The following is a 22792-nucleotide window of genomic DNA, read 5'->3' on the forward strand; positions in this document are numbered from 1 at the left end:
AGGATTACCATTACCATCTCCATGAAATGATTGCCCATGTTCCAACCTTTCATCCTTGAAACCTAAGTGGCATGAACCACCATCATCAACACAATATTGCCTTGCAAGTTCTATAATAGCTCTGTAAGCTAGGCTTGTATGTTCGGCAAACTCAGCCTCTGCTTAACCAGCAGAGGTTGCATCCTTAAATTTCATGTTCAAATTCTGCTTGCCAACAGAAAAATTACCATCACCATCTCCAGGAAATGATTGCCCATGTTCCAACCTTTCATCATTGAAACCTAAGTGGCATGAACCACCATCATCAACACAATATTTCCTTTAAAGTTCTACAACAACTATGGAAGTTAGGCTTGCATATTCTGCAAACTCAGCCGCTGCTTGAGCAACAGAGGTAGCATCCTTAAATTTCATGTTCCAATTCTGCCTGCCAGCAGAAACATTACTATCACAATCACCAGGAAATGATTGCCCGTGTTCCAACCTTTCATCCTTGAAACCAAAGTGGCATGAACCACCATCATTAACACAATATTGCCTTGAAAGTTCTCCAACAGCTCTGGCAGCTAGGCTTGCATGTTCTGCAAACTCAGTCGCTACTTGAGCAGCAGAGGTAGCATCCTTAAATTTCACGTTCAAATTCTGCCTGCCAGCAGAAAAATTACTATCACCATCTCCAGGAAATGATTGCCCATGTTCCAACCTTTCATCCTTGAAACCTAAGTGGCATGAACCACCATTATTAACACAATATTGCCTTGAATGTTCTCCAACAGCTCTGGTAGCTAGGCTTGCATGTTCTGCAACCTCAGCCGCTGCTTGAGAAGCAGAGGAAGCATCCTTAAATTTCATGTTCCAATTCTACTTGCCAACAGAAAGATTACCATTACCATCTCAAGGAAATGATTGTCCATGTTCCAACCTTTCTTCCTTGAAAACAAAGTGGCATGAACCAGCATCATCAACACAATATTGCCATTAAAGTTCTACAACAGCTCTGGTAGTTAGGCTTGGATGTTCTTCAAACTCAGTCGCTACTTGCGCAACAGAGGTAGCATCCGTAAATTTCATGTTCCAATTCTGCCTGCCAACAGAAACGTTACCATTACGATCTCTAGGAAATGATTGCCCATGGTCGAACCTTTCATTCTTGAAACCTAAGTGGCATTAACCACCATCATCAACAAAATATTGCCTTGAAAGTTCTACAACAGCTCTGGCAGCTAGGATTTTATGTTCTGCTTTATCAGCCGCTGCTTGAGCAGTAGAGGTAGCATCCTTAAATTTCATGTTCCAATTCTGCCTGCCAACAGAAAATTTACCGTTACCATCTCCAGGAAATGATTGCCCATATTCCAACCTTTCATCCTTGAAACCTAAGTGGCATGAACCACCATGATTAACGCAATATTGCCTTTAAAGTTCTACAACAGCTCTGACAGCTAGGCTTGCATGTTCTGCAAACTGAGCCGCTGCTCAAGCAGTAGAGTTTACCGTCTTTAAATTACATGTTCCTATTCTGCCTGCCAACAGAAACATTACCATCACCATCTCCAGGAAATGATTGCCCATGTTCCAACCTTTCATCCTTGAAACCTAAGTGGCATGAACCACCATCATCAACATAATATTGCCTTGCAAGTTCTCCAACAGCTATGGCAGCTAGGCTTGCATGTTCTGCAAACTCAACCGTTGCTTCAGCAGCAGAGGTAGCATCCTTAAATTTCATGTTCCAATTCTGCCTACAAAAAGAAAAATTACCATTAACATCTCCAGGAAATTATTGCCCATGTTCCAACCTTTCATCCTTGAAAACTTAGTGGCATGAACCACCATCATCAACACAATATTTCCTTGAAAGTTCTACAATAGCTATGGTAGTTGGGCTTGCATGTTCTGCAAACTCAGCCGCTTCTTGAGCAGCAGAGGTAGCATCCTTAAATTTCATCTTCCAATTCTGCCTGCCAGCAGAAACATTACTATCACCATCTCCAGGAAATGAGTGTCCATGTTCCAACCTTTCATCCTGGAAACCTAAGTGGCATGTACTACCATCATCAACACAATATTGCCTTGAAATTCTACTATAGTTATGGCAGTTAAGCTTGCATGTTCAGCAAACTCAATCGCTACTTGAGCAGCAGAGGTAGCATCCTTAAATTTCATGTTCCAATTCTGCCTGCCAGCAGAAACATTACTATCACTATCTCCAGGAAATGATTGCCCATGTTCCAACCTTTCATCCTTGAAACCAAAGTGGGATGAACCACCATCATCAACACAATATTGCCTTTACAGTTCTACAACAACCCTGAAAGCTAGGCTTGCATGTTCTGCAAACTAAGCTGCTGCTTGAGCTGCAGAGGTAGCATCCTTAAATTTCATCTTCCAATTCTGCCTGCCAGCAGAAACATTACTATCACCATCTCCAGGAAATGACTGTCCATGTTCCAACCTTTCATCCTTGAAACCTAAGTGGCATGTACTACCATCATCAACACAATATTGCCTTGAAATTCTACAATAGCTATGGCAGTTAAGCTTGCATGTTCTGCAAACTCAATGGCTACTTGAGCAGCAGAGGTAGCATCCTTAAATTTCATGTTCCAATTCTACCTGCCAGCAGAAACTTTACTATCACCATCTCCAGGAAATGATTGCCCATGTTCCAACCTTTCATCCTTGAAACCTAAGTGGCATGAACCACCATCATCAACACAATATTGCCTTTACAGTTCTACAACAGCTCTGGCAGCTAGGCTTGAATGTTCTGCAAACTAAGCCGCTGCTTGAGCTGAAGAGGTAGTATCCTTAAATTTCATGTTCCAATTCTGCCTGCCTGCAGAAACATTACTATCACCATCTCCAGGAAATGATTGTCCATGTTCCAACCTTTCATCCTTGAAAACAAAGTGGCATGAACCAGCATCATCAACATAATATTGCCTTGAAAGTTCTACAATAACTCTGGCAGTTAGGCTTGCAAGTTCTACAAACTCAACCGTTGCTTGAGGAGCAGAGGTAGCATCCATAAATTTGATGTTCCAATTCTGCCTGCAAACAGAAAATTTACCAATACCATCTCCAGGAAATGATTGCCCATGTTCCAACCTTTCATCCTTGAAAACTAAGTGGCATGAACCACCATCATTAACACAATATTTCATTGCAAGTTCAACAACAGCTATGGCAGTTAGGCTTGCATGTTTTGCAAACTCAATCGCTACTTGAGCAGCAGAGGTAGCATACCTAAATTTCATGTTCCAATTCAGCCTGCCAGCAGAAACATTACTTTCACCATCTCCAGGAAAAGATTGCCCATTTTCAAACCTTTCATCCTTGAAACCTAAGTGGCATGAACCACCAACATCAACACAATATTGCCTTGAAAGTTCTACAACAGCTATGGTAGTTAGTCTTGCATGTTCTTCAAACTAAGTCGCTACTTGAGCAGCAGAGGTAGCATCCTTAATTTTCATGTTTCAATTTTGCCTGCCAACAGAAACATTACCATCACCATCTCCAGGAAATGATTGCCCGTGTTCCAACCTTTCATCCTTGAAACCAAAGTGGCATGAACCACCATCATCAACACAATATTGCCATTACAGTTCTACAACAGCTCTGGCAGCTAGGCTTGCATGTTCTGCAAACTAAGTCGCTGCTTGAGCAGCAGAGGTAGCATCCTTAAATTTCATGTTCCATTTCTACATGCCAAAAGAACAATTACCATTACTATCTCCAGGAAATGATAGCCAATGTTCCAACCTTTCATACTTGAGACCTAAGTTGCATGAACCACCATCATCAACACAATATTGCCTTGAAAGTTCGACAACAGCTATGGCAGTTAGGCTTGCATGTTCTGCAAACTCAGTCGCTACGTGAGCAACAGAGATAGCATCCTTAAATTTCATGTTCCAATTCTGCCTACCAGAAGAAACATTACTATCACCATCTCAAGGAAATGATTGCCCATGTTCCAACCTTTCATTCTTGAAACCTAAGTGGCATGAACCACCATCATTAACACAATATTGCCTTGAAAGTTCTCCAACATCTCTGGTAGCTAGGCTTGCATGTTCTGCAAACTCAGCCACTGCTTGAGCAGCAGAGGAAGCTTCCTTAAATTTCATGTTCCAATTCTACCTGCCAACATAAAGATTACCATTACCATCTCAAGGAAATGATTGTCCATGTTCCAACCTTTCATCGTTGAAAACAAAGTGGCATGAACCAGCATCATCAACACAATATTGCCTTGAAAGTTCTACAATAGCTCTGGCAGTTAGGCTTGCATGTTCTTCAAACTCAGTCGCTACTTGAGCAGCAGAGGTAGCATCCTTAAATTTCATGTATCAATTTTGCCTGCCAACAGAAACATTACCATCACCATCTCCAGGAAATGATTGCCCATGTTCCAACCTTTCATCCTTGAAACCTAAGTGGCATGAACCACCTTCATCAACACAATATTGCCTTTATAGTTCTACAATAGCTCTGGCAGCTAGGCTTGCATGTTCTGCAAACTCAGCTGCTGCTTGAGCAGCAGAGGTAGCATCCTTAAATTTCATGTTCCAATTCGGCCTGCCAGCTGAAACATTACTATCACCATCTCCTGGAAATGATTATCCATGTTCCAACCTTTCATCCTTGAAAACAAAGTGGCATGAACCAGCATCATCAATATAATATTGCCTTGAAAGTTCTCCAACAACTCTGGTAGCTAGGCTTACATGTTCTGCAAACTCAGTCGCTGCTTGAGCAGCAGAGGTAGCATCCTTAAATTTCATGTTCCAATTCTACCTGCCAATAGAAATATTACCATTAACATCTCAAGGAAATGATTGTCCATGTTCCAACCTTTCATCCTTGAAAACAAAGTGGCATGAACCAGCATCATCAACACAATATTTCCTTGAAAGTTCTACAATAGCTCTGGCAGTTAGGCTTGCATGTTCTTCAAACTCAGTCGCTACTTGAGCAGCAGAGGTAGCATCCTTAAATTTCATGTTTCAATTTTGCCTGCCAACAAAAAAATTACCATCACCATCTCCAGGAAATGATTGTCCATGTTCCAACCTATCATCCTTGAAACCTAAGTGGCATGAACCACCATCATCAACACAATATTGCCTTTATAGTTCTACAACAGCTCTGGCAGCTAGGCTTGCATGTTCTGCAAACTCAGCTGCTGCTTGAGCAGTAGAGGTAGCATCCTTAAATTTCATGTTCCTATTCTGCCTGCCAACAGAAAAATTACCATTACCATCTCCAGGAAATGATTAACCGTGTTCCAACCTTTCATCCTTGAAACCTAAGTGGCATGAACCACCATCATCAACACAATATTGCCTTTAAAGTTCTACAACAGCTCTGGTAGCTAGGCTTGCATGTTCTGCAAACTCATCCACTGCTTGAAAAGTAGAGGTAGCATCCTTAAATTTCATGTTCCTATTCTGCCTACCAACAAAAAAATTACCATTACCATCTCAAGGAAATGATTGCCCATGTTCCAACCTTTCATCCTTGAAACCTAAGTGGCATGAACCACCATCATCAACACAATATTGCCTTGCAAGTACTATAATAGCTCTGGAAGCTAGGCGTGCATGTTCTGCAAAGTTAGCCGCTGCTTGAGCAGCAGAGGTAGCATCCTTAAATTTCAGGTTCCAATTCTGCCTGCCAAAAGAAAAATTTCCATTACCATCTCCAGGAAATGATTGCCCATGTTCCAACCTTTCATCCTCGAAAACTAAGTGGCATGAACCACCATCACCAACAAAATATTTCCTTGAAAGTTCTACAACAGCTATGATAGTTGGGCTTGCATGTTCTGCAAACACAGCCGCAACTTGAGCAGCAGAGGTAGCATCATTATATTTCATGTTCCAATTCTGCCTGCCAGTAGAAACATCACTATCACTATCTCCAGGAAATTAGTGTCCATGTTCAAACCTTTCATCCTTGAAAACAAAGTGGCATGTACTACCATCATCAACACAATATTGCCTTGAAAGTTCAACAACAGCTCTGGCAGCTAGGCTTGCATGTTCTGCAAACTCAGTCGCTACTTGAGCAGCAGAGGTAGCATCCTTAAATTTCATGTTCCAATTTTGCGTGCCTGTAGAAACATTACTATCACCATCTCCAGTAAATGATTGTCCATGTTCCAACTTTTCATCCTTGAAACCTAAGTGGCATGAACCAGCATCATCAACATAATATTGCCTTGAAAGTTCTACAACAGCTCTCGTAGCTAGGCTTGCATGTTCTGCAAACTCAGTCGCTGCTTGAGCAGCAGAGGTAGCATCCTTAAATTTCATGTTCCTATTCTGCCTGCCAACAGAAAAATTACCATTACCATCTCCAGGAAATGATTAACCGTGTTCCAATCTTTCATCCTTGAAACCTAAGTGGCATGAACCACCATCATCAACACAATATTGCCTTTAAAGTTCTACAATTTCTCTGACAGTTAGGCTTGCATGTTCTGCAAAGTTAGCCGCTGCTTGAGCAGCAGAGGTAGCATCCTTAAATTTCATGTTCCAATTTTTCCTGCCAACAGAAACAATACCATCACCATCTCCAGGAAATGATTGCCCATGTTCCAACCTTTCATCCTCGAAAACTAAGTGGCATGAACCACCATCACCAACAAAATATTGCCTTTATAGTTCTACAATAGCTCTGGCAGTTAGGCTTGCATGTTCTGAAAACACAGCCGCAGCTTGAGTAGCAGAGGTAGCATCCTTATATTTCATGTTCCAATTCTTCCTGCCAGTAGAAACATCACAATCACTATCTCCAGGAAATTAGTGTCCATGTTCAAACCTTTCATCCTTGAAAACAAAGTGGCATGTACTACCATCATCAACACAATATTGCCTTGAAAGTTCAACAACAGCTCTGGCAGCTAGGCTTGCATGTTCTGCAAACTCAGTCGCTACTTGAGCAGCAGAGGTAGCATCCTTAAATTTCATGTTCCAATTTTGCGTGCCTGTAGAAACATTACTATCACCATCTCCAGTAAATGATTGTCCATGTTCCAACTTTTCATCCTTGAAACCTAAGTGGCATGAACCAGCATCATCAACATAATATTGCCTTGAAAGTTCTACAACAGCTCTGGTAGCTAGGCTTGCATGTTCTGCAAACTCAGTCGCTGCTTGAGCAGCAGAGGTAGCATCCTTAAATTTCATGTTCCTATTCTGCCTGCCAACAGAAAAATTACCATTACCATCTCCAGGAAATGATTAACCGTGTTCCAATCTTTCATCCTTGAAACCTAAGTGGCATGAACCACCATCATCAACACAATATTGCCTTTAAAGTTCTACAATTTCTCTGACAGTTAGGCTTGCATGTTCTGCAAAGTTAGCCGCTGCTTGAGCAGCAGAGGTAGCATCCTTAAATTTCATGTTCCAATTTTTCCTGCCAACAGAAACAATACCATCACCATCTCCAGGAAATGATTGCCCATGTTCCAACCTTTCATCCTCGAAAACTAAGTGGCATGAACCACCATCACCAACAAAATATTGCCTTTATAGTTCTACAATAGCTCTGGCAGTTAGGCTTGCATGTTCTGAAAACACAGCCGCAGCTTGAGTAGCAGAGGTAGCATCCTTATATTTCATGTTCCAATTCTTCCTGCCAGTAGAAACATCACAATCACTATCTCCAGGAAATTAGTGTCCATGTTCAAACCTTTCATCCTTGAAAACAAAGTGGCATGTACTACCATCATCGCCTTGAAAGTTCAACAACAGCTCTGGCAGCTAGGCTTACATGTACTGCAAACTCAGTCCCTACTTGAGCAGCAAAGGTAGCATCCTTAAATTTCATGTTCCAATTCTGCCTGCCTGTAGAAACATTACTATCACAATCTCTAGGAAATGATTGTCCATGTTCCAACTTTTCATCCTTGAAAACAAAGTGGCATGAACCAACATCATCAACATAATATTGCCTTGAAAGTTCTCCAACAGCTCTAGTAGCTAGGCTTGCATGTTCTGCAAAGTCAGCCGCTGCTTGAGCAGCAGAGGTAGCATCCTTAAATTTCAGGTTCCAATTCTGCCTGCCAAAAGAAAAATTTCCATTACCATCTCCAGGAAATTATTGATCATGTTCCAACCTTTCATCCTTGAAAACAAAGTGTCATGAACCAGCATCATCAACATAATATTGCCTTGAAAGTTCTATAACAGCTATGATAGTTAGTCTTGCATGTTCTGCAAACTCAGCCACAACTTGAGCAGCAGAGGTAGCATCCTTAAATTTCATGTTTCAATTTTGCCTGCCAATAGAAACAACACCATCACTATCTCCAGGAAATGAGTGTCGATGTCCAAAACTTTCATCCTTGAAAACAAAGTGGCATGTACTACCATCATCAACACAATATTGCCTTTATAGTTCTACAGTAGCTCTGGCAGCTAGGCTTGCATGTTCTGCAAACTCAGCTGCTGCTTGAGCAGCAGAGGTAGCATCCTTAAATTTCATGTTCCAATTATACCTGCCAATAGAAAAATTACCATTACCATCTCCAGGAAATGATTACCCATGTTCCAACCTTTCATCCTTGAAACCTAAGTGGCATGCACCACCATCATCAACACAATATTTCCTTTAAAGTTCTACAACAGCTCTGGCAGCTAGGCTTGCATGTTCTGCAAACTCAGCCGCTGCTTGAGCAGTAGAGCTAGCATCCTTAAATTTCAGGTTCCAATTCTGCCTGCCAAAAGAAAAATTACCATTACCATCTCAAGGAAATGATTGCCCATGTTCCAACCTTTCATCCTTGAAACCTAAGTGGCATGAACCACCATCATCAACACAATATTGCCTTGCAAGTACTATAATAGCTCTGGAAGCTAGGCTTGCATGTTCTGCAAAGTTAGCCGCTGCTTGAGCAGCAGAGGTAGCATCCTTAAATTTCAGGTTCCAATTCTGCCTGCCAAAAGAAAAATTTCCATTACCATCTCCAGGAAATTATTTATCATGTTCCAACCTTTCATCCTTGAAAACTAAGTGGCATGAACCACCATCACCAACAAAATATTTCCTTGAAAGTTCTACAACAGCTATGATAGTTAGGCTTGCATGTTCTGCAAACTCAGCCGCAGCTTGAGCAGCAGAGGTAGCATCCTTATATTTCATGTTCCAATTTTGCCTGCAAGTAGAAACATTACTATCACTATCTCCAGGAAATGAGTGTTGATGTTCAAAACTTTCATCCTTGAAAACAAAGTGGCATGTACTACCATCATCAACACAATATTGTCTTGAAAGTTCAACAAAAGATCTAGTACTTAGGCTTGCATGTTCTACAAACTCAGCTGCTGCTTGAGCAGTAGAGGTAGCATCCTTAAATTTCATGTTCCTATTCTGCCTGCCAACAGAAATATTACCATTACCATCTCTAGGAAATGATTGCCCATGTTCCAACCTTTCAGCCTTGAAACCAAAGTGGGATGAACCACCATCATCAACACAATATTGCCTTGCAAGTACTATAATAGCTCTGGAAGCTAGGCTTGCATGTTCTGCAAAGTTAGCCGCTGCTTGTGCAGCAGCGGTAACATCCTTGAAAACAAAGTGGTATGTACTACCATCATCAACACAATATTGCCTTGAAAGTTCAACAAGAGCTCTGGCAGGTAGGCTTGCATGTTCTGCAAACTCAGTCGCTACTTGAGCAGCAGAGGTAGCATCCTTAAATTTCATGTTCCAATTCTGCCTGCCTGCAGAAACATTACTATCACCATCTCCAGGAAATGATTGTCCATGTTCCAACCTTTCATCCTTGAAAACAAAGTGGCATGAACCAGCATCATCAACATAATATTGCCTTGAAAGTTCTACAATAACTCTGGCAGTTAGGCTTGCATGTTCTGCAAACTCAGTCGCTGCTTGAGCAGCAGAGGTAGCATCCTTAAATTTCATGTTCCAATTCTACCTGCCAACAGAAATATTAACATCACCATATCCAGGAAATGATTGCCCATGTTCCAACCTTTCATCCTTGAAACCTAAGTGGCATGAACCACCATCATCAACACAATATTGCCTTTATAGTTCTACAACAGCTCTGGCAGCTAGGCTTGCATGTTCTGCAAACTCAGCTACTGCTTGAGCAGCAGAGGTAGGATCCTTAAATTTCATGTTCCAATTCTGCCTGCCAACCGAAAAATTACCATTACCATCTCCAGGAAATGATTACCCGTGTTCCAACCTTTCATCCTTGAAACCTAAGTGGCATGAACCACCATCATCAACACAATATTGCCTTTAAAGTTCTACAACAGCTCTGGAAGCTAGGCTTGCATGTTCTGCAAACTCATCCACTACTTGAAAAGTAGAGGTAGCGTCCTTAACTTTCATGGTCCTATTCTGCCTACCAACAAAAAAATTACCATTACCATCTCAAGGAAATGATTGCCCATGTTCCAACCTTTCATCCTTGAAACCTAAGTGGCATGAACCACCATCATCAACACAATATTGCCTTGCAAGTACTATAATATCTCTGGAAGCGAGGTTTGCATGTTCTGCAAACTCAGTCGCTACTTGAGCAGTAGAGGTAGCATCCTTAAATTTTATGTTCCAATTCTGCCTGCCAACAGAAATATTACCATTACCATCTCTAGGAAATGATTGCCCATGTTCCAACCTTTCATCCTTGAAACCTAAGTGGCATGAACCACCATCATCAACACAATATTGCCTTGCAAGTACTATAATAGCTCTGGAAGCTAGGCTTGCATGTTCTGCAAAGTTAACCGCTGCTTGAGCAGCAGAGGTAGCATCCTTAAATTTCAGGTTCCAATTCTGCCTGCCAAAAGAAAAATTTCCATTACCATCTCCAGGAAATGATTTCCCATGTTCCAACCTTTCATCCTTGAAAACTAAGTGGCATGAACCACCATCACCAACAAAATATTTCCTTGGAAGTTCTACAACAGCTATAATAGTTAGGCTTGCATGTTCTGCAAACTCAGCCGTAGCTTGAGCAGCAGAGGTAGCATCCTTATATTTCATGTTCCAATTCTGCCTGCCAGTAGAAACATTACTATCACTCTCTCTAGGAAATGAGTGTCCATGTTCAAACATTTCATCCAATAAAACAAAGTGGCATGTACTACCATCATCAACACAATATTGCCTTGAATGTTCAACAACAGCTCTGGCAGCTAGGCTTGCATGTTCTGCAAACTTAGTTGCTACTTGAGCAGCAGAGGTAGCATCCTTAAATTTCATGTTCCAATTCTGCCTGCCAGCAGAAACATTACTATCACCATCTCCAGGAAATGATTGTCCATGTTCCAACCTTTCATCCTTGAAATCTAAGTGGCATGAACCACCATCATTAACACAATATTGTCTTGAAAGTTCTCCAATAGCTCTGGTAGCTAGGCTTTCATGTTCTGCAACCTCAGCCGCTGCTTGAGCAGCAGAGGAAGCATCCTTAAATTTCATGTTCCAATTCTACCTGCCAACAGAAAGATTGCCATTAACATCTCAAGGAAATGATTGTCCATGTTCCAACCTTTCATCCTTGAAAACAAAGTGGCATGAACCAGCATCATCAACATAATATTGCCTTGAAAGTTCTATAATAGCTCTGGAAGTTAGGCTTGCATATTCTACCAATTTAGTCGCTACTTGAGCAGCAGAGGTAGCATCCTTAAATTTCATGTTTCAATTTTGCCTGCCAACAGAAACATTACCATCACCATCTCCAGGAAATGATTGCCCATGTTCCAACCTTTCATCCTTGAAACCTAAGTGGCATGAACCACCATCATCAACACAATATTGCCTTTATAGTTCTACAACAGCTCTGGCAGCTAGGCTTGCATCTTCTGCAAACTCAGTTGCTGCTTGAGCAACAGAGGTAGCATCCTTAAATTTCATGTTCCTATTCTGCCTAACAACAAAGAAATTACCATTACCATCTCAAGGAAATGCTTGCCCATGTTCCAACCTTTGATCCTTGAAACCTAAGTGGCATGAACCACCATCATCAACACAATATTGCCTTGCAAGTACTATAATAGCTCTGGAAGCTAGGCTTGCATGTTCTGCAAACAAAGCCATTGCTTGAGCAACAGAGGTAGCATCCTTTAATTTCATATTCCAATTCTGGCTGCCAAAAGAAAAATTACCATTACCATCTCCAGGAAATGATTTCCTAAGTTCCAACATTTTATCCTTGAAACCTAAGTGGCATGAACCACCATCATCAACACAATATTGCCTTGCAAGTTCTACAATAGCCCTGGCAGCTAGGCTTGCATGTTCTGCAAAGTTAACCGCTGCTTGAGCAGCAGAGGTAGCATCCTTAAATTTCAGGTTCCAATTCTGCCTGCCAAAAGAACAATTATCATTACCATCTCCAGGAAATGATTGCCCATGTTCCAACCTTTCATCCTTGAAACCTAAGTGGCATGAACCACCATCATCAACACAATATTTCCTTGCAAGTACTATAATAGCTTAGCCGCTGCTTGAGCAGCAGAGGTAGCATCCTTAAATTTCAGGTTCCAATTCTGCCTGCCAAAAGAAATATTACTATCACTATCTCCAGGAAATGAGTGTCCATGTTCAAACCTTTCATCCTTGAAAAGAAAGTGGCATGTACTACTATCATCAACACAATATTGCCTTGAAAGTTCAACAACAACTCTGGCAGCTAGGCTTGCATGTTCTGCAAACTTAGTCGCTACTTGAGCAGCAGAGGTAGCATCCTTAAATTTCATGTTCCAATTCTGCTTGCCAGCAGAAACATTACTACCACCATCTCCAGGTATTGATTGTCCATGTTCCAACCTTTCATCCTTGAAATCTAAGTGGCATGAACCACCATCATTAACGCAATATTGCCTTGAAAGTTCTCCAACAGCTCTGGTAGCTAGGCTTTCATGTTCTGCAAACTCAGCCGCTGCTTGAGCAGCAGAGGAAGCATCCTTAAATTTCATGTTCCAATTCTACTTGCCAACAGAAAGATTACCATTAACATCTCAAGGAAATGATTATCCATGTTCCAACCTTTCATCCTTGAAAACAAAGTGGCATGAACCAGCATCATCAACACAAAATTGCCTTGAAAGTTCTATCATAGCTCTGGCAGTTAGGCTTGCATGTTCTTCAAATTTAGTCGCTACTTGGGCAGCAGAGGTAGCATCCTTAAATTTCATTTTCAATTTTGCCTGCCAACAGAAACATTACCATCACCATCTCCAGGGAATGATTACCCATGTTCCAACCTTTCATCCTTGAAACCTAAGTGGCATGAACCACCATCATCAACACAATATTGCCTTGCAAGTACTATAATAGCTCTGGAAGCTAGGCTTGCATGTTCTGCAAAGTTAGCCGCTGCTTGAGCAGCAGAGGTAGCATCCTTAAATTTCAGGTTCCAATTCTGCCTGCCAAAAGAAACATTTCCATTACCATCTCCAGGAAATGATTGCCCATGTTCCAACCTTTCATCCTTGAAAACTAAGTGGCATGAACCACCATCACCAACAAAATATTTCCTTGAAAGTTCTACAACAGCTATAATACTCAGCCGCTGCTTGAGCAGCAGAGGTAGCATCCTTAAATTTCATGTTCTAATTCTGCCTGCCAGCAAAAAAATTACCATTACCATCTCAAGGAAATGATTACCCATGTTTCAAACGTTCATCCATGAAACCTAAGTGGCGTCAACCACCACCATCAACACAATATTGCCTTGAAAGTTCTACAGCACCTCTGGCAGCTAGGCTTGCATGTTCTGCAAACTCAGACGCTGCTTGAGCAGCAGAGGTAGCATCCTTAAATTTCATGTTCCAATTCTGCCTTCCAACAAAAAAATTACCATTACCATCTCAATGAAATGATTGCCCATGTTCCAACCTTTCATCCTTGAAACCTAAGTGGCATGAACCACCATCATCAACACAATATTTCCTTGAAAGTTCTACAACAGCTCTGGCAGTCAGGCTTGCAAGTTCTGCAAACTCAGCCGCTGCTTTAGCAACAGAGGTAGCCTCCTTAAATTTCATGTTCCAATTCTGCCTGCCAACAGAATATTTACCATTACCATCTCCATGAAAGGATTGCCCATGTTCCAACCTTTCATCCTTGAAACCTAAGTGGCATGAACCACCACCATCAACACAATATTGCCTTGAAAGTTCTACAGCACCTCTGGCAGCTAGGCTTGCATGTTCTGCAAACTCAGCCGCTGTTTGAGCAGCAGAGGTAGCATCCTTAAATTTCATGTTCCAATTCTGCCTGCCAACAGAAAAATTACCATCTCCAGGAAATGATTGCCCATGCTCCAACCTTTCATCCTTGAAACCTAAGTGGCATGAACCACCACCATCAACACAATATTGCCTTGAAAGTTCTACAACACCTCTGGCAGCTAGGCTTGCATGTTCTGCAAACTCAGCCGCTGTTTGAGCAGCAGAGGTAGCATCCTTAAATTTCATGTTCCAATTCTGCCTGCCAACAGAAAAATTACCATCTCCAGGAATTGATTGCCCATGTTCCAACCTTTCATCCTTGAAACCTAAGGGGCATGAACCACCATCATCAATACAATATTGCCTTGAAAGTTCTACAGCACCTCTAGCAGCTAGGCTTGCATGTTCTGCAAACTCAGCCGCTGCTTGAGCAGCAGAGGTAGCATCCTTAAATTTCATGTTCCAATTCTTCCTTCCAACAGAAAAATTACCATTACCATCTTAAGGAAATGATTGCCCATGTTCCAAACTTTCATCCATGAAACCTAAGTGGCATGAACCACCACCATCAACACAATATTGCCTTGAAAGTTCTACAGCACCTCTGGCAGCTAGGCTTGCATGTTCTGCAAACTCAGCCGCTGCTTGAGCAGCAGAGGTAGCATCTTTAAATTTCATGTTCCAATTCTGCCTTCCAACAGAAAAATTACCATTACCATCTCAAGGAAATGATTGCCCATGTTCCAACCTTTCATCCTTGAAACCTAAGTGGCATGAACTACCATCATCAACACAATATTTCCTTGAAAGTTCTACAACAGCTCTGGCAGCCAGGCTTGCAAGTTCTGCAAACACAGCAGCTGCTTGAGCAACAGAGGTACCATCCTTAAATTTCATGTTCCAATTCGGCATGCCAACAGAAAATTTACCATTAACATCTCGAGGAAATGATTGCCCATGTTCCAACCTTTCATCCTTGAAACCTAAGTGGCATGAACCACCAACATCAACACAATATTGCCTTGAATGTTCTACAGCACCTCTGGCAGCTAGGCTTGCATGTTCTAAAAACTCAGCTGCTTTTTGAGCAGCAGAGGTAGCATCCTTAAATTTCATGTTCCAATTCTGCCTGCCAACAGAAAAATTACCATCTCCAGGAAATGATTGCCCATGTTCCAACCTTTCATCCCTGAAACCTAAGTGGCATGAACCACCACCATCAACACAATATTGCCTTGAAAGTTCTACAGCACCTCTGGCAGCTAGGGTTGCATGTTCTGCAAACTCAGCCGCTGCTTGAGCAGCAGAGGTAGCATCCTTAAATTTCATGTTCCAATTCTTCCTTCCAACAGAAAAATTACCATTACCATCTCAAGGAAATGATTGCCCATGTTCCAACCTTTCATCCTTGAAACCTAAGTGGCATGAACCACCACCATCAACACAATATTGCCTTGAATGTTCTACAGCACCTCTGGCAGCTAGTCTTGCATGTTCTGCAAACTCAGCCGCTGTTTGAGTAGCAGAGGTAGCATCCTTAAATTTCATGTTCCAATTCTTCCTTCCAACAGAAAAATTACCATTACCATCTCAAGGAAATGATTTCCCATGTTCCAAACTTTCATCCATGAAACCTAAGTGGCATGAACCACCACCATCAACACAATATTGCCTTGAAAGTTCTACAGCACCTCTGGCAGCTAGGGTTGCATGTTCTGTAAACTCAGCCGCTGCTTGAGCAGCAGAGGTAGCATCCTTAAATTTCATGTTCCAATTCTTCCTTCCAACAGAAAAATTACCATTACCATCTCAAGGAAATGATTGCCCATGTTCCAACCTTTCATCCTTGAAACCTAAGTGGCATGAACCACCACCATCAACACAATATTGCCTTGAAAGTTCTACAACAGCTCTGGCAGCCAGGCTTGCATGTTCTGCAAACTCAGCTGCTGCTTGAGCAGCAGAGGTAGCATCCTTAAATTTCATGTTCCAATTCTTCCTTCCAACAGAAAAATTACCATTACCATCTTAAGGAAATGATTGCCCATGTTCCAAACTTTCATCCATGAAACCTAAGTGGCATGAACCACCACCATCAACACAATATTGCCTTGAAAGTTTTACAGCACCTCTGGCAGCTAGGGTTGCATGTTCTGCAAACTCAGCCGCTGCTTGAGCAGCAGAGGTAGCATCTTTAAATTTCATGTTCCAATTCTGCCTTCCAACAGAAAAATTACCATTACCATCTCAAGGAAATGATTGCCCATTTTCCAACCTTTCATCCTTGAAACCTAAGTGGCATGAACCACCATCATCAACACAATATTGCCTTGAAAGCTCTACAACAGCTCTAGCAGCCAGGCTTGCAAGTTCTGCAAACACAGCCGCTGCTTGAACAACAGAGGTAGCATCCTTAAATTTCATGTTCCAATTCGGCATGCCAACAGAAAATTTACCATTAACATCTTGAGGAAATGATTGCCCATGTTCCAACCTTTCATCCTTGAAACCTAAGTGGCATGAACCACCACCATCAACACAATATTGCCTTGAATGTTCTACAGCACCTCTGGCAGCTAGTCTTGCATGTTCTGCAAACTCAGCCGCTGTTTGAGCAGCAGAGGTAGCATCCTTAAATTTCATGTTCCAATTCTACCTGCCAACAGAAAAATTACCATCTCCAGGAAATGATTGCCCATGTTCCAACCTTTCATCCTTGAAACCTAAGTGGCATGAACCACCACCATCAACACAATATTGCCTTGAAAGTTCTACAGCACCTCTGGCAGCTAGGGTTGCATGTTCTGCAAACTCAGCCGCTGCTTGAGCAGCAAAGGTAGCATCCTTAAATTTCATGTTCCAATTCTTCCTTCCAACAGAAAAATTACCATTACCATCTCAAGGAAATGATTGCCCATGTTCCAACCTTTCATCCTTAAAACCTAAGTGGCATGAACCACCACCATCAACACAATATTGCCTTGAAAGTTCTACAACAGCTCTGGCAGCCAGGCTTGCATGTTCTGCAAACTCAGCCGCTGCTTGAGCAGCAGAGGTAGCATCCTTAAATTTCATGTTCCAATTCTTCCTTCCAACAGAAAAATTACCATTACCATCTTAAGGAAATGATTGCCCATGTTCCAAACTTTCATCCATGAAACCTAAGTGGCATGAACCACCACCATCAACACAATATTGCCTTGAAAGTTTTACAGCACCTCTGGCAGCTAGGCTTGCATGTTCTGCAAACTCAACCGCTGCTTGAGTAGCAGAGGTAGCATCTTTAAATTTCATGTTCCAATTCTGCCTTCCAACAGAAAAATTACCATTACCATCTCAAGGAAATGATTGCCCATGTTCCAACCTTTCATCCTTGAAACCTAAGTGGCATGAACCACCATCATCAACACAATATTGCCTTGAAAGTTCTACAATAGCTCTGGCAGCCAGGCTTGCAAGTTCTGCAAACACAGCCGCTGCTTGAATAACAGAGGTAGCATCCTTAAATTTCATGTTCCAATTCGGCATGCCAACAGAAAATTTACCATTAACATCTTGAGGAAATGATTGCCCATGTTCCAACCTTTCATCCTTGAAACCTAAGTGGCATGAACCACCACCATCAACACAATATTGCCTTGAATGTTCTACAGCACCTCTGGCAGCTAGTCTTGCATGTTCTGCAAACTCAGCCGCTGTTTGAGCAGCAGAGGTAGCATCCTTAAATTTCATGTTCCAATTCTACCTGCCAACAGAAAAATTACCATCTCCAGGAAATGATTGCCCATGTTCCAACCTTTCATCCTTTAAACCTAAGTGGCATGAACCACCACCATCAACACAATATTGCCTTGAAAGTTCTACAGCACCTCTGGCAGCTAGGGTTGCATGTTCTGCAAACTCAGCCGCTGCTTGAGCAGCAGAGGTAGCATCCTTAAATTTCATATTCCAATTCTTCCTTCCAACAGAAAAATTACCATTACCATCTCAAGGAAATGATTGCCCATGTTCCAACCTTTCATCCTTGAAACCTAAGTGGCATGAACCACCACCATCAACACAATATTGCCTTGAAAGTTCAACAACAGCTCTGGCAGCCAGGCTTGCATGTTCTGCAAACTCAGCCGCTGCTTGAGCAGCAGAGGTAGCATCCTTAAATTTCATGTTCCAATTCTTCCTTCCAACAGAAAAATTACCATTACCATCTTAAGGAAATGATTGCCCATGTTCCAAACTTTCATCCATGAAACCTAAGTGGCATGAACCACCACCATCAACACAATATTGCCTTGAAAGTTTTACAGCACCTCTGGCAGCTAGGCTTGCATGTTCTGCAAACTCAACCGCTGCTTGAGCAGCAGAGGTAGCATCTTTAAATTTCATGTTCCAATTCTGCCTTCCAACAGAAAACTAACCATTACCATCTCAAGGAAATGATTGCCCATGTTCCAACCTTTCATCCTTGAAACCTAAGTGGCCTGAACCACCATCATCAACCCAATATTGCCTTGAAAGTTCTACAACAGCTCTGGCAGCCAGGCTTGCAAGTTCTGCAAACACAGCCGCTGCTTGAACAACAGAGGTAGCATCCTTAAATTTGATGTTCCAATTCGGCATGCCAACAGAAAATTTACCATTAACATCTTGAGGAAATGATTGCCCATGTTCCAACCTTTCATCCTTGAAACCTAATTGGCATGAACCACCACCATCAACACAATATTGCCTTGAATGTTCTACAGCACCTCTGGCAGCTAGGCTTGCATGTTCTGCAAACTCAGCCGCTGTTTGAGCAGCAGAGGTAGCATCCTTAAATTTCATGTTCCAATTCTACCTGCCAACAGAAAAATTATCATCTCCAGGAAATGATTGCCCATGTTCCAACCTTTCATCCTTGAAACCTAAATGGCATGAACCACCACCATCAACACAATATTGCCTTGAAAGTTCTACAGCACCTCTAGCAGCTAGGGTTGTATGTTCTGCAAACTCAGCCGCTGCTTGAGCAGCAGAGGTAGCATCCTTAAATTTCATGTTCCAATTCTACCTGCCAACAGAAAAATTACCATCTCCAGGAAATGATTGCCCATGTTCCAACCTTTCATCCTTGAAACCTAAGTGGCATGAACCACCACCATCAACACAATATTGCCTTGAAAGTTCTACAGCACCTCTGGCAGCTAGGGTTGCATGTTCTGCAAAATCAGCCGCTGCTTGAGCAGCAGAGGTAGCATCTTTAAATTTTATGTTCCAATTCTGCCTTCCAACAGAAAAATTACCATTACCATCTCAAGGAAATGATTGCCCATTTTCCAACCTTTCATCCTTGAAACCTAAGTGGCATGAACCACCATCATCAACACAATATTGCCTTGAAAGCTCTACAACAGCTCTAGCAGCCAGGCTTGCAAGTTCTGCAAACACAGCCGCTGCTTGAACAACAGAGGTAGCATCCTTAAATTTCATGTTCCAATTCGGCATGCCAACAGAAAATTTACCATTAACATCTTGAGGAAATGATTGCCCATGTTCCAACCTTTCATCCTTGAAACCTAAGTGGCATGAACCACCACCATCAACACAATATTGCCTTGAATGTTCTACAGCACCTCTGGCAGCTAGTCTTGCATGTTCTGCAAACTCAGCCGTTGTTTGAGCAGCAGAGGTAGCATCCTTAAATTTCATGTTCCAATTCTACCTGCCAACAGAAAAATTACCATCTCCAGGAAATGATTGCCCATGTTCCAACCTTTCATCCTTGAAACCTAAGTGGCATGAACCACCACCATCAACACAATATTGCCTTGAAAGTTCTACAGCACCTCTGGCAGCTAGGGTTGCATGTTCTGCAAACTCAGCCGCTGCTTGAGCAGCAGAGGTAGCATCCTTAAATTTCATGTTCCAATTCTACCTGCCAACAGAAAAATTACCATCTCCAGGAAACTATTGCCCATGTTCCAACCTTTCATCCTTGAAACCTAAGTGGCATGAACCACCACCATCAACACAATATTGCCTTGAAAGTTCTACAGCACCTCTGGCAGCTAGGGTTGCATGTTCTGCAAACTCAGTCGCTGCTTGAGCAGCAGAGGTAGCATCCTTAAATTTCATGTTCCAATTCTTCCTTCCAACAGAAAAATTACCATTACCATCTTAAGGAAATGATTTCCCATGTTCCAAACTTTCATCCATGAAACCTAAGTGGCATGAACCACCACCATCAACACAATATTGCCTTGAAAGTTTTACAACACCTCTGGCAGCTAGGCTTGCATGTTCTGCAAACTCAACCGCTGCTTGAGCAGCAGAGGTAGCATCTTTAAATTTCATGTTCCAATTCTGCCTTCCAACAGAAAAATTACCATTACCATCTCAAGGAAATGATTGCCCATGTTCCAACCTTTCATCCTTGAAACCTAAGTGGCATGAACCACCATCATCAACACAATATTGCCTTGAAAGTTCTACAATAGCTCTGGCAGCCAGGCTTGCAAGTTCTGCAAACACAGCCGCTGCTTGAACAACAGAGGTAGCATCCTTAAATTTCATGTTCCAATTCGGCATGCCAACAGAAAATTTACCATTAACATCTTGAGGAAATGATTGCCCATGTTCCAACCTTTCATCCTTGAAACCTAAGTGGCATGAACCACCACCATCAACACAATATTGCCTTGAATGTTCTACAGCACCTCTGGCAGCTAGTCTTGCATGTTCTGCAAACTCAGCCGCTGTTTGAGCAGCAGAGGTAGCATCCTTAAATTTCATGTTCCAATTCTACCTGCCAACAGAAAAATTACCATCTCCAGGAAATGATTGCCCATGTTCCAACCTTTCATCCTTTAAACCTAAGTGGCATGAACCACCACCATCAACACAATATTGCCTTGAAAGTTCTACAGCACCTCTGGCAGCTAGGGTTGCATGTTCTGCAAACTCAGCCGCTGCTTGAGCAGCAGAGGTAGCATCCTTAAATTTCATATTCCAATTCTTCCTTCCAACAGAAAAATTACCATTACCATCTCAAGGAAATGATTGCCCATGTTCCAACCTTTCATCCTTGAAACCTAAGTGGCATGAACCACCACCATCAACACAATATTGCCTTGAAAGTTCTACAACAGCTCTGGCAGCCAGGCTTGCATGTTCTGCAAACTCAGCCGCTGCTTGAGCAGCAGAGGTAGCATCCTTAAATTTCATGTTCCAATTCTTCCTTCCAACAGAAAAATTACCATTACCATCTTAAGGAAATGATTGCCCATGTTCCAAACTTTCATCCATGAAACCTAAGTGGCATGAACCACCACCATCAACACAATATTGCCTTGAAAGTTTTACAGCACCTCTGGCAGCTAGGCTTGCATGTTCTGCAAACTCAACCGCTGCTTGAGCAGCAGAGGTAGCATCTTTAAATTTCATGTTCCAATTCTGCCTTCCAACAGAAAAATTACCATTACCATCTCAAGGAAATGATTGCCCATGTTCCAACCTTTCATCCTTGAAACCTAAGTGGCCTGAACCACCATCATCAACCCAATATTGCCTTGAAAGTTCTACAACAGCTCTGGCAGCCAGGCTTGCAAGTTCTGCAAACACAGCCGCTGCTTGAACAACAGAGGTAGCATCCTTAAATTTGATGTTCCAATTCGGCATGCCAACAGAAAATTTACCATTAACATCTTGAGGAAATGATTGCCCATGTTCCAACCTTTCATCCTTGAAACCTAATTGGCATGAACCACCACCATCAACACAATATTGCCTTGAATGTTCTACAGCACCTCTGGCAGCTAGGCTTGCATGTTCTGCAAACTCAGCCGCTGTTTGAGCATTAGAGGTAGCATCCTTAAATTTCATGTTCCAATTCTACCTGCCAACAGAAAAATTATCATCTCCAGGAAATGATTGCCCATGTTCCAACCTTTCATCCTTGAAACCTAAATGGCATGAACCACCACCATCAACACAATATTGCCTTGAAAGTTCTACAGCACCTCTGGCAGCTAGGGTTGCATGTTCTGCAAACTCAGCCGCTGCTTGAGCAGCAGAGGTAGCATCCTTAAATTTCATGTTCCAATTCTTCCTTCCAACAGAAAAATTACCATTACCATCTCAAGGAAATGATTGCCCATGTTCCAACCTTTCATCCTTGAAACCTAAGTGGCATGAACCACCATCATCAACACAATATTGCCTTGAAAGTTCTACAATAGCTCTGGCAGCCAGGCTTGCAAGTTCTGCAAACACAGCCGCTGCTTGAACAACAGAGGTAGCATCCTTAAATTTCATGTTCCAATTCGGCATGCCAACAGAAAATTTACCATTAACATCTTGAGGAAATGATTGCCCATGTTCCAACCTTTCATCCTTAAAACCTAAGTGGCATGAACCACCACCATCAACACAATATTGCCTTAAAAGTTCTACAACAGCTCTGGCAGCCAGGCTTGCATGTTCTGCAAACTCAGCCGCTGCTTGAGCAGCAGAGGTAGCATCCTTAAATTTCATGTTCCAATTCTTCCTTCCAACAGAAAAATTACCATTACCATCTT

The sequence above is a fragment of the Nicotiana tomentosiformis genome, unplaced genomic scaffold (assembly GCF_000390325.3).
Source record: "Nicotiana tomentosiformis unplaced genomic scaffold, ASM39032v3 Un00044, whole genome shotgun sequence".
NCBI classification, from domain to species: Eukaryota; Viridiplantae; Streptophyta; class Magnoliopsida; order Solanales; family Solanaceae; genus Nicotiana; species Nicotiana tomentosiformis.